This window comes from Lissotriton helveticus, chromosome 3_1 (genome assembly GCF_964261635.1).
Source record: "Lissotriton helveticus chromosome 3_1, aLisHel1.1, whole genome shotgun sequence".
NCBI lineage: Eukaryota > Metazoa > Chordata > Amphibia > Caudata > Salamandridae > Lissotriton > Lissotriton helveticus.
The window spans coordinates 1,261,810,259-1,261,827,677 of record NC_136061.1 but is presented as its reverse complement, the minus strand read 5'-3'; positions in this window follow the sequence as shown (position 1 = coordinate 1,261,827,677).

Genomic DNA, 17,419 nt, shown 5'->3' with positions numbered 1-17,419 from the left:
TGCTCTTGAGGCGGAAAGCCGAGAGCTTTTTTAACTTGTTTTACAATTTGCTTTTAAAAACCTTATTGTCACTTTACCTGTGTGCACTTGCTTCTTGGCTTCTTTGATTTCCTGCGCAGCCGAGTTATCGCTGCCGCAGCCCCCACAAGCTTTTCCCGCCGCCAGCTCGGCGAGGACCGAGGCCACGCCCCCTTGCGAGGCCACGCCCCCTTGCGAAGCCACGCCCCCACGCCACCCTTCCACTCCCTATAAATAATGTGCATCTATCGGACGCGCAGCGGACGAGCGCAGCGGGCGCGCCTAAGGCAAGCCCGTCTGCGCCCGTCCGCGCCAGACCGAGCCATGGGGCATGGCACTCTGTTCCGCCCATCACTTATTCAGCCCAATCCCTTAGGGATCTTCAATATCCCGCATTCACGGCTCCCCCTACCGCCATCCGACGTACAATCGCCCTTGGCATCTCGCGCCATAACCAACTCTGCTTAGATGGACATCTACCCCCAGGTACGCCTAGCAAGAGCTCCACTTCAATCAGGGTACTCTACCTAAACACCCGCTCGTTAGTGAAACACTCCGAGGACATTTTTGTTCTCCTGTCTAATTCCAACCCCGACCTGCTCCTGCTTACGGAGACCTGGCTAACCTCCGAGGCTCTCCCTGATATCCTGGCAGCCCTCCCCCCTGATTACTACATTCTCCATACCGACCGCCCTGACGACCGGCCAGGGGGAGGGGTGGCAGCCATTATATCAAAACGTCTTACCTCTATCTCCTCTAATTCCCTTGTCTTACCGGGGGTTGAGAATTTACTTTTTAGTGTACAAACCGACACTGGCGCCCTCACCTTTCTCCTATTATACCGACCTCCCCACTCTATGCCCTCCTTTCCCTCCATCCTGAGTGAACAACTATCCGCGTTATTAACAGTGCACTCTGACTTCGCCATTTTCGGTGATCTAAATTATTGGTTTAACAACCCCAATGCTGGCCCTCACGCCACTGAGCTCTTTGAGACTCTTGCGAACCTGAACCTCACTCAGCATGTCTCTCATCCTACCCATATTAAGGGCCATATTTTAGACCAGATTTGGTCCTGTAATCTGGCCCTGTCTTCACCAGTTATTCTCCCTTGTACCTGGTCTGACCACCACCTGGTGGATACTACCATCACAGTCACCGGCCAGACTCTCACTCCCCTAATGGCCGGGGGACAGTCACGAAAATGGAACACCTATGATGCCCAGGGCTTTCTTTCCGCCCTCGTCAAAACCTGTCCTGACCCTCACCCTTCCAGCGACATCGATCATCTGGAACAGGAAATAGGTTCCTGGCTGGAGTCGGCCAGCGACCAGTTCGCCCCCCAGGTCACTTTCCCTCGTACCAGGCATCGGTACTCTCACAGGTGGTTCTCCGACGACCTCAAGACTCTGAAACTAAAAACTCGCCAGTCAGAACGCACTTTGAGGCGCGACTATTCTGACTCAGCCAGACAGGCCTATTTGGCCACACGTAATAACTATAAATCTGCTATTAGGTCAGCAAAAATGGAACACTTCTCCAATAGGATTGCTTCAGCTACAAATAAATCCATGGAAGTGTTCATAGTTCTAAACGAGCTAACCACTGATGAAAGATCCCTTCCAGCTCAGACCCCTACTCAGGCCACCTGTGATACTTTGAACTCCTTTTTTTTGGAAAAAGTCATCAAAATTAAAAAATCTATCCCTCCCCTCGCCCAGCTTCCTCCTCTGGACCCTTCCCTCAATAACACCTTGACCTTCACTACCTTTCCTGTCTTAGACACGACCTCTTTAGCGGAACTTGCCACCCGTGTGAAATCGGGCTCCCCTAATGATTGCTGCCCTCCCTCTGTTCTGCGTAGCATCTGCCTTAATCTGCCAGATAGCATCTTACACTTACTCAATAGATCACTCACCAGTGGCAGTGTCCCCACCTCTTTTAAGGAGGCCATCTTGGTGCCCCTTCTTAAGAAGCCGGGTGCTGACCCTGCCGAGCCATCGAACTATCGTCCCATCTCCCTCCTTCCCTATTTCTCTAAAATCTTGGAGGCCCATGTCACCCGCTGCCTATCAAACTTTGTTGAATCTTCCCAGTACCTCGAGCCTAACCAGGCGGGCTTCCGACCTGCCCACTCGACCGAGGCGGTCATTCTGGCGGTTCTTGATACTCTCAGGAGCAACGCTGACGTCGGGAATCCCCAAGCCCTCGTCCTTCTGGATCTGTCCGCCGCGTTCGACACGGTGGACCATAACATCCTTCTCCACCGTGTCGAGCAGGCTGGCATCCGAGGCCCTGCTCTCGAATGGGTCAGATCCTTCCTTACTGGAAGAACACAGGCAGTTCGCCTGGGCCCTTATACGGCCAAAAAATCTCCTACGCCCTGTGGAGTCCCCCAGGGCTCCTCCCTCTCTCCGCTTCTATTTAATTTGTATCTCCGGCCACTGATCCAATCCCTCCTCAAATGGGACATCACAATCTTCAATTATGCTGATGATTTGCAGCTCGTTTTTTCCACTTAATTCCCCACTAGCTATCAATACGTTCCACGCAGTAATGATCCACATACAACTCTGGATGGACCAGAACCAATTAAAACTGAACCCAGGAAAAACTGAGCTCCTTCTCCCCGGCCTAAGCCACACCCATTGGGGCCCTCAGTTCTGGCCGCCGGAGCTTGGCTCCCCTCCTACCCCAGCTAAAACAATAAAAAGTCTGGGCGTAATTATCGACGTTGAACTTTCCCTCAAAGCCCAAGTTGGAGCGGTAATTTCATCATGCATGTTCCAACTTCGGAGGATTCGTAAAGTCCGTCACCTTCTCCCCCCTGCGGCACTCACTCAATCTGTCACCTCACTTGTACTCTCTCGTCTTGATTTCTCCAACTCCATTTACCACGGTCTCCCACTCTATCTGCTTAACCGCCTTCAGGTCGTACAAAATCAGGCAGCCCGCTTGATCCACGGATTACCTAGATGGCAATCCGCTAAACCCCTGCTTCACAGCCTCCATTGGCTCCCAATGAATCAAAGGGTCGCCTTTAAGGTGGCATGTCTCACCTTCAAATGTCTTCACTGCCCCAGTGTGGAAAAGTAAATTTTGCCATGTTCTGTGTCCCTACGTGTCCTCCATCTTATGTTATGTGTGCATGATTAATATGCATATGTATTCCCCATGTTCGATTAAAGACGCAATTACAGTTGCGTCCATCTCTAGTATGCCAGTTTCCAGTTCTCGTGAATACTATGAATATCAGGCCTATGTAAAGTTACGTTGCCACGTTTCCCAGTGTGCACGTTATTTCATTGAAAAGTCCCCGTTTCTAGGCCTCAAAAGGGCCCGGACACCAGCAGCTCCTGTCTCCTGTACCCTCGCTGAGGAGCGATACAGCCCCCACCTGTATCCTCGACCCTTCACTTACTTCCTGCCTCACAGTGCCCGGCTCAGCCTGGCTCTGCCTCTGAGTCTGCCAAGAGTATGTTATGATTCTAGTTATCAGTCCAGCCCTCCTTCTCTGCATTCCTAAGCTACTGAATCGCATCAATAGTTTCCGTCACAGTCTAGCCTTTACGTCTCCATGTAAGAGAAATACTGTATTAATGGTCATTTAATATTCCTCAACACGCACTACATGTAGAATAATGCATGCTCCAGTCTTAGAGTCCGTTAGCCTCTCCCCTCCTGACTCTTAGTTTATATCAACATGTCCTCTAAACATCAGATACTAGATAGGGTTTAGGTACATGTCGCCCTGACTCTCCAGACTTCAGTCTCTACTCCTAGCACAGAGTTCATAGCCCCCAGCTTCTCCTAGTAACACGTCATTGTTAGCTTGCGCGCACCATTAGGTTAGAGGTCCCGGCTCCTTAGGTAGCCCCCTCCATGTTTCCGCCCCATTTATGACATATTCTGTTACGTTTACATCACATGTCTATGTACACGCCTCTTGTTACACCTACTTTCACCCTTATCTTTCGCGACTGCTATTGACCACACCCACTGCTCCGCCTACTGTATTCATTGTAATGCAACTGTTTTAATATATATACTTGTGTACTGTTATTAAATGTTACGCCGATCCTGATCCAGCCCCCGGCAGCGCTGCCATCCCATTCTTGTGCAGGTTGTCCTGTTCCTGTCCTTTATGCTGTATTAAACCTGCAAACTCCTACTACCTCGTATCTTGACTCTTATTTATTGAGCTATCTGTTATTACTATGTCCAGTAAAACCTAGATCCGGTATTATTTATTTATATACCACATAATGGCGCCCGAACAGGGACTTGCCCTTTCCCCACGCGCCGGTGAAGCCACGCCGGCCCCCTGACCCTCTGCAGCCGTGACGGAACCATACCGTGCACGTGCAGATATTTCTGCTTCAAGTATCCCTCAGGCCCACGGAGGAGACGGAGGTGGCGGTCCAGCATCCAGACGAGGCGGTGGAGGAATGCGGCGAGTCCCGACCAGAGCCCAAGCCGAGAGTCCAAGGTCCGAGGTATCCGGAGGCCCACCCGTAACAGAAGTCCGAAGTTCGTCCGTCCGGCGTCGAAGCAGTCCAGTCTAGTCCGAGGCCTTCCGTTCTTGCTGCCCGGTGAGTACCATTGCTGGGGTAGTATCTAGACAGGGTCAATCTAAATTGACTCTGGTCCGTGGGTTGGTGGTACACAGACCCAAAAACGAAGTGTCCACTTCGGTGGATGCGGGTCCTGACGTGTCTCTTTATGAGACCGGTAAGTTTCGTACTGTTTTAGCAGTACATCTAGTTTCTGTTCTAGTCAGTTCTGTTCTCGAGAAATTCATGTATTCTGTTTTCAGTATTCCAGGTAGTATTCTGTTCGAACTGATATTTTAAATGTTCTTCATGTATTTTAATGTCGTGGTATGAATGTGGAGTAATTATCGTGTTCATTGTGTATTGTATTGTGTCTAGATTACAGTTCAGTCATGCCGTTATTTTCCAGACTACGTCAGTTAAGAACTAGAAAAGGTCTGTTAGAAGAAGCAGTTCCTGTCCCGCCTAGGGACAGTCCAGGTCACTTTATGTATCAGAAGCATGGCATAAGTGCCATATTATATCTAGATTTATGGGTAGAGTATACCAAACAGTTAGAAGAAAAGTATAGATGGCCCGTATCGGGTACATGGGATGCCGAGTGCATCATGCGAGTAGAAGAAGCATTATGGAAAAAGAAAGCCAGACAGTCACAGAAAGATGCCATCGAGTTATGGCGCAAAGAATCTCATAAAAGAACCGAAAAACAAATCAGAAGGTCAGAATTAAGTAGAGAATCCTTAGAACGAGCCCAAGAAAGGGAACTAATCGAGATAGGTGAACGAGTCAAAACTGAACAGTCAGATAGACAGAGGCATGCCCTCATTAAGGGTATGTATCCTCTTCTTGCCGAGGGCTTGCCAAAAGCGACCCCGGAGGCATCCAGTAATTTTCCGCCACCATTAGTTCCGACCAAGCTACGTCACAAACCGACCGCAGCTGATATTTTTATTTCGTCCTACTTGGACGACACGGTTCCAGAATATGCAAATCCTGTTCCGCCAGTCCCTGTAAATAATGTAAATCCTGCTCCTCCAGACACCGGAGTACCTGTTACGGTACCCCCGGTTCAGCCTGCATTACAATTTCCCACTCTGCCAGCACGAAGAGTATCAGTCGACGATTCCAGCATAGGGGCCGCAGGAGGAGGTCCTCCTGGTACCCCGCCACCACACCAACGTAGAACGTTGGCCGAGTTACATGAATGTGCGTTACAACGTACGCCCAAATTTAAGTCCGTTGCAGATATCCGACGAGCTCTTACTGAATGCCGCTATGATCCGGTTGCAGGTGATGATAGTACAGTAATATATTCCATCCGTGTAAGACGGGTGACCGGGTATTTAGACACCCTACCAGATATGAAAGGAGATCTAGACAGAATATATCGTTTCATCCGTACAGGGGATGATCCAGAAAGTATTGGTGAAGCCATGTCCCAAAGGAAAGCTGAGATCCAGCTCATGATATTAAAGTTTCTGATTAATTGTCTAATAAGAGAACAAGACTACCCGACTAAAGATCCGGCCGAAATGAGAATCCTGACAAGGTGGAGTGATAATATAGCCGAGGGTAAGCACAAGACTATCAGTAGTATAGAGAGTATGTACAAGAGAATTCGTAAAGAAATAATAAAGTTACATGAACAACGTAAAGCAGCACAAGTAAGCGAGAAAGAGAATGACTCTTCTACTGAAGAGGTAGACGACGAGAATCCCACTAGAATAGCGTATGTAGGAAAATCTAGATTTCCAGACCGACATTCATGTCTAGACTACAAGAAAACTGTTCATCATCCGGCGCCAGAACAAGGTTCTCTAGAACAAGTATTTCAAGCTACCGATCACATTCTGAAGTCACGAATCGGTTACAGTGAGTTAAGTACTATGCATGAACAAGAACTAGTCCGATCAGCAGTCCGATGGATTACTGATTCTACCACTTTTCCAGACGAAATAGTGGCACAAATGTTTCTGAAACTGCCCCCAGCCGAGCAACGACTGGTGGGTATGTATATGATCCAACACCTCATTACTCTGTATGAGGGTCAACATTCTGATCCAGGTCCGTTACATGATGTCCTGAACGAGTTACTCCAGTATAGATGGAAAGGTTTAGGTACCGATTTAATTAGGGTCATTCTAGAACAGCGCCACAAATATAGAACGTTTCTGAACCCGCATTTTGTTCATGTCTCACCCCCAGAAAGTAAACCCTTTTACATAGATAGACAGAATCCGTTACGAGAAGTACACCCAGTCAGGACAACAGATGGTGAAATGCAACGAGTGTTTGTTTACACTCCGATTACCAAGATGGAACTCTTAGAGATGAAGAAATTAATTCCCTGTCATGACAAAGATCCAGCAGGGTTCCACCGAGAATTAAAGGACATGCTCCGTATGGGAGAATACACGTATCCAGATATAATTAAAATGCTAAAAGTCCTGTTGCCCGCAGGGGTATATGAAAAACTCAAGGAAAAAGAATGGGAGGTGGGAGAGAAAAAGATCGATTGGGCAGTTCTAGAAGCTGAAGATAAGATACGAGTACCAGGTACCGGTCTTGGAGAGAAATGTAAAGAATTACCAGAACTGTTAATACAAGTTTTGCCAAGATTATTAACAACTAAAAAGGAAGACTGGGATGCAATCTCAGCCTGTAAACAGAAACAAGATGAAGACACTAGTGATTTTTATTCTAGATTTGAAAAATGTTTTATTATAAACAGTGGCCTCAAGACAAGTAGCGAGTCATACCCTCATCTTTTTGTTACTAAATTAGTCGAGAATTCAAGTCCACAAGTTAAGAATCGAGTTTTGAAAGTCGAAAGTACCTGGCAAGCTAATACCCCGTCCCAGATGTTACAGATGCTTCAGTATCACCAGAATAGAATCAGAGAAGAGCAAGATCATGAAAGAAAACGTATGAAAGACACGAAAATGAAAGTACTAGTTGCACAATCTGTTCCTCAAGACAGTCAGAAGAGGGGTACGAATCAAGCCAGTCATCCTGCAGTTCCCGTCAAAGGGACCTGCAATTATTGTAAACAGCCAGGTCATTTTATAAACGAGTGTGCAGTTCTAAAACACAATATAGCTACTGGTAAGACTAAAGAAAGACCACGTCCGCCTAGACAAGAACAAGTTTCACAGACTTCTCAGCCACAGAATGCACAACAGACAGTTCCAGCACCGCAGCCTATTGCTGCAACACAGCATGTTACACAGCAGATGTACCAGTATGCACAATCCGAGTATCCAGAGTATCAGCCATATTCATGAAACAGCCTAGAGAGGGAGGTAGGCTTGCCTCTCATCGAGATACCTGTAGATCAAGAGGGTCCCTATGTTCATAGTCAAGTACTAGGGAAAGACAGAAAGTTTCTGATTGATACAGGGGCAAGTAGGACCACCATTAGTCACGCCGAAGTTCCAGGGGCTCCGCTCTCAGGCTCTAGAAATGTTTCCCTTGGATTTTCAGGAAAGCCTATTGTAAACGAGATATCTAAGCCAGTTACTCTAGAAGTAGGTCCATTGTCCCGCACTACTGATCTGTTACTTACTAAGTCGTGTCCAGAAAATCTGTTAGGCATTAAAACACTGAAAGAATTAGGTGCAGTTATTTGCTGCTCCCCAGAGGGAATACGCCTGTTTTTACGTGACTTCAAGGGTCACTATGTATTACGAGATTTTGATCCGAGATTGTCCAATGTTCCGCAGCATCTATGGGCGCAAGGTCCAACTGATGTAGGTTATATGCAAATCACACCCCATCGTGTGACTCTCAAGCCAGGTGTAGTCCTGCCACGAATCAGACAGTACAGATTGCCACCTGAGGCTGTAGCAGCCTTATCCAAAATTATTGACGAGCTCATGGCTCAAGGAGTAGTTGTAGAAACTGACTCCAATGTATGTAATTCTCCGATCATTCCAGTCATGAAACGTACTGATCCAAATGCACCCCCAGTATATCGATTAGTGATTGACCTACGAGAACTTAATAAATGTATTATTCCCCAGTACCCAGTTGTCCCAGATATCTCTTCCCTATTGACAACCATTGATTCCGAAGCCTCATTTTTTACAGTCATAGACCTCAAGAACGCGTTTTTCAGTGTCCCCATTCATCCAGACAGCCAGTTTCTTTTCGGATTTTGTTTAAATGGAAGGAGCTATATGTTCACACGAGCTCCTCAAGGTTTCACAGAAAGTCCTAGCATTTACAGTCAAGCACTTAAGAGACAACTAGACAACATTCACATGCCAACTGACACTGCCCTGCTCCAGTATGTCGATGATCTACTGATCACAGCCCGTTCTGAATGTGCTTGCGAGCAAGCATCACTTACAGTCTTGTATTTCCTTGCCGAGATGGGGCACAAGGTGTCCCCTTCGAAGCTTCAATTCTGTGTCCAGCAAGTGATCTATTTAGGCCACTTACTGTCCAAGAGGGGTAGGCAGTTGACACCCGACCGTATCCAGTTAATAGCGAGTCTTCCTCAGCCCAAGACACAGAAGGAGGTACGTGCTTTTATCGGCCTCACTTCTTATTGCAGACAATGGATTCCTCAGTATGCATTTCTAGCTAAACCACTGATACAGTTAACAACGCAGGAGGCAGCCGTATCGACTGTCCTCCCTTGGACATCTGAACATACACTTAGTTTCAATGAGTTAAAGAAAGCTTTATGCCAAGCTCCTGTTCTAGCTACACCGAACTACAGTAAGCCTTTTACACTTTTCGTCACAGAACGCGAAGGTACAGCATTATCTGTTCTCACACAAGATCAAGCAGGACAATACAAGCCCTGTGCTTATTTTTCGAGCACATTAGATCCTGTAGCCCAGGCTCTGCCTGCGTGCCTCAAGTCAGTTGCAGCCACAGCTCTAGCTATCAGACAAAGTGATTCCATAGTATTAGGACACTCCTTGACAGTACAAGTTCCACACTCCGTGGAAGTTCTTTTAAACCGAACACAGACTCAGCACTTGACAATTGCACGTTTAACAGGTTATGAATTGACACTGTTCCAGCCACACATAGAAATCAGACGCTGCAACGTTCTAAATCCTGCTACACTGTTACCATCAGTTAATTCGAATCCTGCCACACACGACTGTGTGGAAGTAGTTAATATTATGACTAAGCCAAGACAAGATCTGACAGATATTCCATTACCAGATCCAGACCTGACACTTTATGTGGATGGTTCATGTATGAGAACGAGTACAGGAGAACTAGTAGCCGCGTATGCAGTGACTACTGACACTGAAGTTATAGAAACACGCCGTATTGACACCCTGTCTGCTCAAGCAGCAGAGCTAGTTGCTCTGACACAAGCCTGCATACACGCTAAGAACTTGAAAGTTAATGTTTACACAGATTCACGCTACGCATTTGGAGTCGTACACGACTTTGGAGTGCTCTGGCAGGAGAGAGGTTTCATGACTTCTCATGGAACCAAGATTCAGCATGGTCTCCTTATTCAGGCTCTGTTAGATGCCATACATTTACCGACATCTATTGCTATCATGAAATGCAAAGCACATACGAAAGTTATTGACATTATTTCCCAAGGTAATGATCTAGCAGATCGCACAGCCAAGCTTACAGCACAGACTCCAGACATTCCAGTTAACAAGACACAGACACATACTCCAGATCCGACTACCTGTATGACAGTTAAGGACCCTACTCAAGATGTCATAGATATTCAGTTACATGCTACTCCCGATGAAATCAAGAAATGGTCCGAACAAGGAGGGGTCCAGACAGATCAGGGATGGGTAACGAAGGGTAAAGCCACATGGTTTCTCCCCGACTCCATGGTTCAAGTCATTATCAATACCGCACATAGTCCAGCCCATTTAGGAGAAAAAGCTATGTTAGACAGTATCCAGAACATTTGGTTCAACAAGCATTTACGAGCTGCAGCCAAGCAGAAAGTCCGTACCTGTATGATATGTTGTCAGTTTAATCCAGGTAAAAGTGTCCCGGTGGAACAAGGTGGTTTCCAGCCCCCTGACCACCCTTTTGAAGTCCTCCAAATGGATTATATTCAGATGGAGCGATGTCGAGGTTTCAAGTATGTCCTTGTAGTGGTATGCGCTTTGTCCAGGTGGACAGAGGCATATCCAGTCCCAGATTACACAGCCGCGACCACTGCCAAGCAGTTGGTTCGTGAGTTCTTCCCTCGTTATGGACTCCCTAGAGTCGTATATTCTGATAACGGCCAGCCATTCTCATCCGAGTTGATGAAACATGTTTCCCTGTTGTTAGGGTACCAGTGGAAGTTCCATTGTGTACGCCATCCAGAAGCAGCCGGTCTAGTAGAGAGACATAACCAGACCCTGAAAATTCGAATTGCAAAAGTATGTAAAGAGAAAGGTGTGGACTGGCTAGTAGCTCTGCCAGTTGCCCTGTTTTATATGCGCATGGTCGCACATTCCAGATCAGGTCTGTCCCCGTACGAAGTCGTATTCGGCCGCCCCCCTAACATGTGGGGTACACCTAGACCTCGAAGTATTACCGATGTTTCAAGTAATATGCTGACAGATTACCTAGCTTCCTTGATGTCTGCCCTCAACTCTTGTCGTTCACAGGTTGCTGCCGCATTTCCAGACAATACCGAGGTGGCACCGCATGACATCGTTCCTGGATGTTTGGTTCTTGTCAGGAACTTTGATCGTTCAAGTCCGCTGGAGCCCCGCTGGAAGGAACCCCGACAGGTCCTCCTGGCCACCCGTACTGCCGTCAAGCTGGAAGGCAGGAAGGGCTGGGTCCACCTGTCACATGTGAAAAGATTTTTTGGATTGAAGCCTGTTTCAAAGAACATTTCCGAGGATCTTAAGGACTGCCAAAGTACTATTCTTAAGGACTGTCCCGCAAAAGACAATGATATTGAACCCTCCCCGTTAGAGAAAACTCCGCAACAGGAGTATAAGCTCAAATTAAGGTCTAGTAAAATAAGTCAGCCAGTTTGATTGTCTAAGTCCTCCCCTAGGTGAAACGGTTAGACCGGTTTCTGACATGTATATAATAGACCCCCATAGTGAGAGAGTTAGTCAAAACTCAATCCGATGTATCGTTTTTCTAAGTTTCATATTGTTTTTCAGCCTTATGATTACCTGCACAGGTTATGCTTTTTATTTGTATTTTCCAGTTTCTCATGTAAATAAGTCTGCTAATGCTACAGTAGAGCACACGTTTAGTGATCTGCCTCCTCATGAACTCTCTTATCGTCTCGCTATGCGAAATAATTCTTTTATCCGCATGTTACATTATTCACACCAGACCAGCAATGCCACTAATTGTTGGGTGTGTGGTCGACTCCCCCCTTTCCAGACACCGAAGGGAGTTCTGCCACTCTTTCCTTATCCATTTTCACATAATGGTTCGTGTGGAGCATGGTCCACGTTAACGTCATCCTCAACAGATATGTCTTTTCTTAACAGTACATGTTTTCCAGACAAGCAAGGTCTTCCCCACAGAACAGGGTTAGATCTAGAAAATGAAGTTGATAATTTAGGTAATTATTCTTCGAATTTCATGGTCCTGAATGTTCAGTCTGATACTACTCCAGACTTACCTGCTATGTCAGTACTACCAGTTAAAGGCGAATTATGTGTCCGAAAGAATGGTTCCGTACATGTAGGCCATAGTGATTGTACTACTATTGTCAAGTATAGTGACAGTAGGAACTCTATTTTTAAAGCTTCACGTCATTCTTATTTTGTTTGTGGTCAGACCGCATATGTTCGTTTGCCCCTCGATTGGGAGGGAACCTGTTACATTGCCTTCCTACTGCCACCAGTTTTTCTAGCCCCACCTGACTACCATAGGAATTCCCACCTACTACATACTAGACACAAAAGAGACCTCCCGATTGTCGATTATACTGAAACTGCTCTAGAACAATACATAGATATCAATAAAGGTGTCTTCCCTTATTTAGGTACTGTCGTGAATAGTAAACTGATACGTAGATTAACGAGAACCCTTGAAGCAGTAGTGATTGAGACTACTTCTGCTCTAAGTAACTTAACCGAAGAGCAATCCTTTATGAGAATTGTCGTGCTCCAGAATTGTCTCGTCCTTGACGTCATACTGGCCGATAGGGGCGGGGCCTGTAGAGTCATCGGATCTAGTTGCTGCATTTTCATTCCTAATAACGCGCCGTCTGTTTATTCAGCTATAACCAGACTCCATAAAATTGCCCATATGTTACACCAAGATCCAGGCACCTGGACATGGTCCGGTTGGTTCTGGAATATAATTTCCGCCTGGGGATGGAAAGTATTGTCCCTTTTAGGTATTGCAGTAGCGATCATATTCAGTTGCTGCCTATGTATACAATGTGGCCCTGCGATTTGTGGCATTTGTGCTACCTCTTGTATTCCTAGTCCTAAGTCCCGTTCTAAATCCCGTTCCAAGAAAATTCGAGACGAGCAAATGATACTGTATGAAATGATAGATGGTATCATGAATATTGATGTTTCCTGATGGAAACGTAGTGACAAGGAGGGAATGTGGAAAAGTAAATTTTGCCATGTTCTGTGTCCCTACGTGTCCTCCATCTTATGTTATGTGTGCATGATTAATATGCATATGTATTCCCCATGTTCGATTAAAGACGCAATTACAGTTGCGTCCATCTCTAGTATGCCAGTTTCCAGTTCTCGTGAATACTATGAATATCAGGCCTATGTAAAGTTACGTTGCCACGTTTCCCAGTGTGCACGTTATTTCATTGAAAAGTCCCCGTTTCTAGGCCTCAAAAGGGCCCGGACACCAGCAGCTCCTGTCTCCTGTACCCTCGCTGAGGAGCGATACAGCCCCCACCTGTATCCTCGACCCTTCACTTACTTTCTGCCTCACAGTGCCCGGCTCAGCCTGGCCCTGCCTCTGAGTCTGCCAAGAGTATGTTATGATTCTAGTTATCAGTCCAGCCCTCCTTCTCTGCATTCCTAAGCTACTGAATCGCATCAATAGTTTCCGTCACAGTCTAGCCTTTACGTCTCCATGTAAGAGAAATACTGTATTAATGGTCATTTAATATTCCTCAACACGCACTACATGTAGAATAATGCATGCTCCAGTCTTAGAGTCCGTTAGCCTCTCCCCTCCTGACTCTTAGTTTATATCAACATGTCCTCTAAACATCAGATACTAGATAGGGTTTAGGTACATGTCGCCCTGACTCTCCAGACTTCAGTCTCTACTCCTAGCACAGAGTTCATAGCCCCCAGCTTCTCCTAGTAACACGTCATTGTTAGCTTGCGCGCACCATTAGGTTAGAGGTCCCGGCTCCTTAGGTAGCCCCCTCCATGTTTCCGCCCCATTTATGACATATTCTGTTACGTTTACATCACATGTCTATGTACACGCCTCTTGTTACACCTACTTTCACCCTTATCTTTCGCGACTGCTATTGACCACACCCACTGCTCCGCCTACTGTATTCATTGTAATGCAACTGTTTTAATATATATACTTGTGTACTGTTATTAAATGTTACGCCGATCCTGATCCAGCCCCCGGCAGCGCTGCCATCCCATTCTTGTGCAGGTTGTCCTGTTCCTGTCCTTTATGCTGTATTAAACCTGCAAACTCCTACTACCTCGTATCTTGACTCTTATTTATTGAGCTATCTGTTATTACTATGTCCAGTAAAACCTAGATCCGGTATTATTTATTTATATACCACACCAGTCCAGGGTTTCTCAACTCCCTCATCTGACCCTACCGCCCCACACGCAATCTTCGTTCTGCCCGCAATGACTTACTAATTACCCCTAAAAACAAAACCAAGAAATTTGGTGGCCGCCGCTTCTCTCATTTGGCCCCCACTCTTTGGAACTCCCTCCCTCTGTCTATCAAATCTTCCCTCTCTCTTCTGTCATTCAGAAAACTCTTAAAGACCCATCTCTTCCCACCCCTATGTTAGGTTGCTCTGTTTTCCGTTTTCTCCTACCCTGTCTAGCAGCGCCAGGAAGCTTCGGCGTTAGTGCGCTTTACAAATGGCACCTAACATAACATAACACGATGTACGCTTTTGTAACCTGCACACGTAACTTTTTCCTCCTGTAATGCACCATTTGGCTCACTTTTGTAATGCTCCGTTTGCTTCCTCTTGCTCACGATTTTCATTTTTGCTTCATTTTTCCGCCGCCCACCGCTCCTAAATAAATAAATAAATAAATAACCTACCTCATCCGCCGCTCACCGCTCCTCACCGCCTGTCCGCCGCACCGCCTGTCCGCCGCTCCTCGCCGCTCCTCACCGCTCCTCCCCGCGCCATGTCCGCCGGTCCTCCTGGCGCTTGTGGACGCCGCCCCTCCCCGCGCTCCTCACGTCGGGCACGCACGTCGCGGCTGCCGCTTCTTCCAAGGGACTACTTTTTTTTCTGTAAATTTTTTAAATAACGTATATTTATTACGTTTATATAGCCTATGTCCATCTGCACACCCTGACGATTACAACGATGTATCGGGTGTGTGGATTGGCGCTGTGGTTCCCGAGTTTACCCGCCTCAAAGGTTGAAAGTTCTTCCTTTATAATAGTAGTATAGATTTGCCTGTATACAGCACATTTCTCCTCTCAAAGGTATGCTATTAGTGCATACACATGTTAGGTGTTATTGTGCCTTCAAAGTAAACTTATAGACTTTCAGCCAGCCCTCTTCATCCATTGGTCTGTTAATGTGTCATTTTATTGCTGCCCCCTACACCTTTTGGCTTTTGACAAGGGTTCAGCCCACTTCTGCCACTGGCTAACTTCACTGTGAGTGACGGTCAATCTGCACTTTCGCACGAAATCTACACACAAAGTAGTTCCCTTGAGTACCATGGGCTACTATTGCAATATGTGCCTTGGAGAGCTAGAAATATTTTTGCTTTTAGCCAATGCTTTTTAAAATGTAATTGACGAGGGCCCAGTGGTTTGTGACCCCATTGTCGCCAATTGTGCATGGATGGTCCATGTTTTGTCTTAAGACACATAGTTAACGGAGAAGTGGATCTTCCACCTGCACTTGTGAAATGGCTGTAGATAGTGTCAATTAAGAAGTCTCAATGAGAAGGCATTGATTGCATTCGAGATATCCCTCCCATGCTCCACGGGCTGCACTGGCATCTATATTCACCTGGATCTGGGCACAGCTGCTTGCAAAGCTCTACTCGACCTATATGACCTTCACTCTGTGAAGGCACAAGCAGGAGCTGAACAAATAAAGGGTCCTGGTGTATTCCTGTAGGTTTTTCATATAACGTTGGATCTCTGTGTCTTCCTCCAAGAATATTTGGAATCTGGAAATCCATCCAACAATAACTCTAAATTTCTTTAACTATCGAAATTCCACTTTTTTGCTTCACCTTAGCTTTGATGTACCATTGCTTTTCCTTTAAAACGTCGTGTTGTTTTTAATTTTGAACTGTTATTGTGTAACAAATTGTTCGTTTTACGGAGTGATTGCATGCCTTCTTGAAAGGGGGAATAAATATTTTGCTAAGAAAGAAAAGAGAAAGTAAATCATCCTTCTTCTTCTGGTGAGCATCAGGGACCTATGGACATGCCCTGATCCCTGCAACCATGAGTTTTGTTTTTTGTGCAAGCAGCACCTGTCCTCACCCGCCTTTCTCTTTTCTGCCTGAGTGCTTTGTGTCTCATTTACAAGCCCATTGCGTCTGCGGTTGGTAACTTTTTTAACGCACCGGTGGCGCAAAAGGTGGCCAATTTTACAAGGCCACATAAAGTCACCCTGCGTGACTTTTCATGGCCTTGTAAATATGGGCCCACTTAACGCATTACTCTGCGTGAAAGTGGCGTTACATGGGTGTTCCCATGCAACATCCATGGAACCTGACAAATTCCCAGATTTACAAAGTTTTGTAGAGCTGGGAATGTGTCAGAATCCTACACCTCCCCAGGGGAGGCATAGGAGTGGCGCAACGAGGAAAAATACTTTTATTTCTCCTTGTTTTTCCCCCTTTCTATGCATGCTGCAGAATGCAGCACACATAGAAAGAGGGAAATGCCATTAATGATTGTTTTTGTGCAGGAAGGTATACCTTCCTGCACAAGGTAATCATTCCCCGCAACGCAGGCAACCTTGCAACATGACGCAAGGGTGCCTGCGCTGGCGCACGGCAGCCAATTGTGCGTCAGTGCAGGGGAAAGCACAAAGATGCGCCCTATTGTTGCTACTATGACGCATCCCTGCGCCTTTAAAATGACGCAGTTCAGCACAGCAAAATGGATTGCGCCACAGTGCTGCGTCATTTTGTGGTAAATAAGGCCCCTTGTTTTTACACATCTTCCCTAAAATTGGAAAGGGAAAGATACATCCCTAAATCCACATGCGCCCATACCCCAACAAAAGGGACACTCACTAATTTACATTGGACAAGGAACGGGGTGCCAAGGGTGATTGAACCTTCTTCAGTCTGAAATTAACAGCTCGCAGCATCCCTACCAAGAAGTGTTCCTTTCAAATAAGACACTTATGGGTTCAATTAGACCTGGTGGGGAAGGTCCTGCCTCTCTGACCCCAATGGCAGATCATCCCCTCTATTTAAAGCTTTCCAATTGATTGGCAGGTCCTCTCTGACTAAACTGCTTCTGCTGACAGTTTTGACAGAATTGCATGCCAGATGGGCTACCATGGTGTGGTGGCCGATTCTGCATGTTTAGTTGCTTCTCAGAAACAAATCCTTAACATGAGCATTTGTTTCAGAAAAACAAAAAGCAATGGCCTTGGTCCATGGAAAGTTTTTCTCAGAGCTTAGAGGCCCTTGTTAATTTTCATGCAAAGGACCAGTCATGCTTCTCGTGGCAGACTTGTCGGA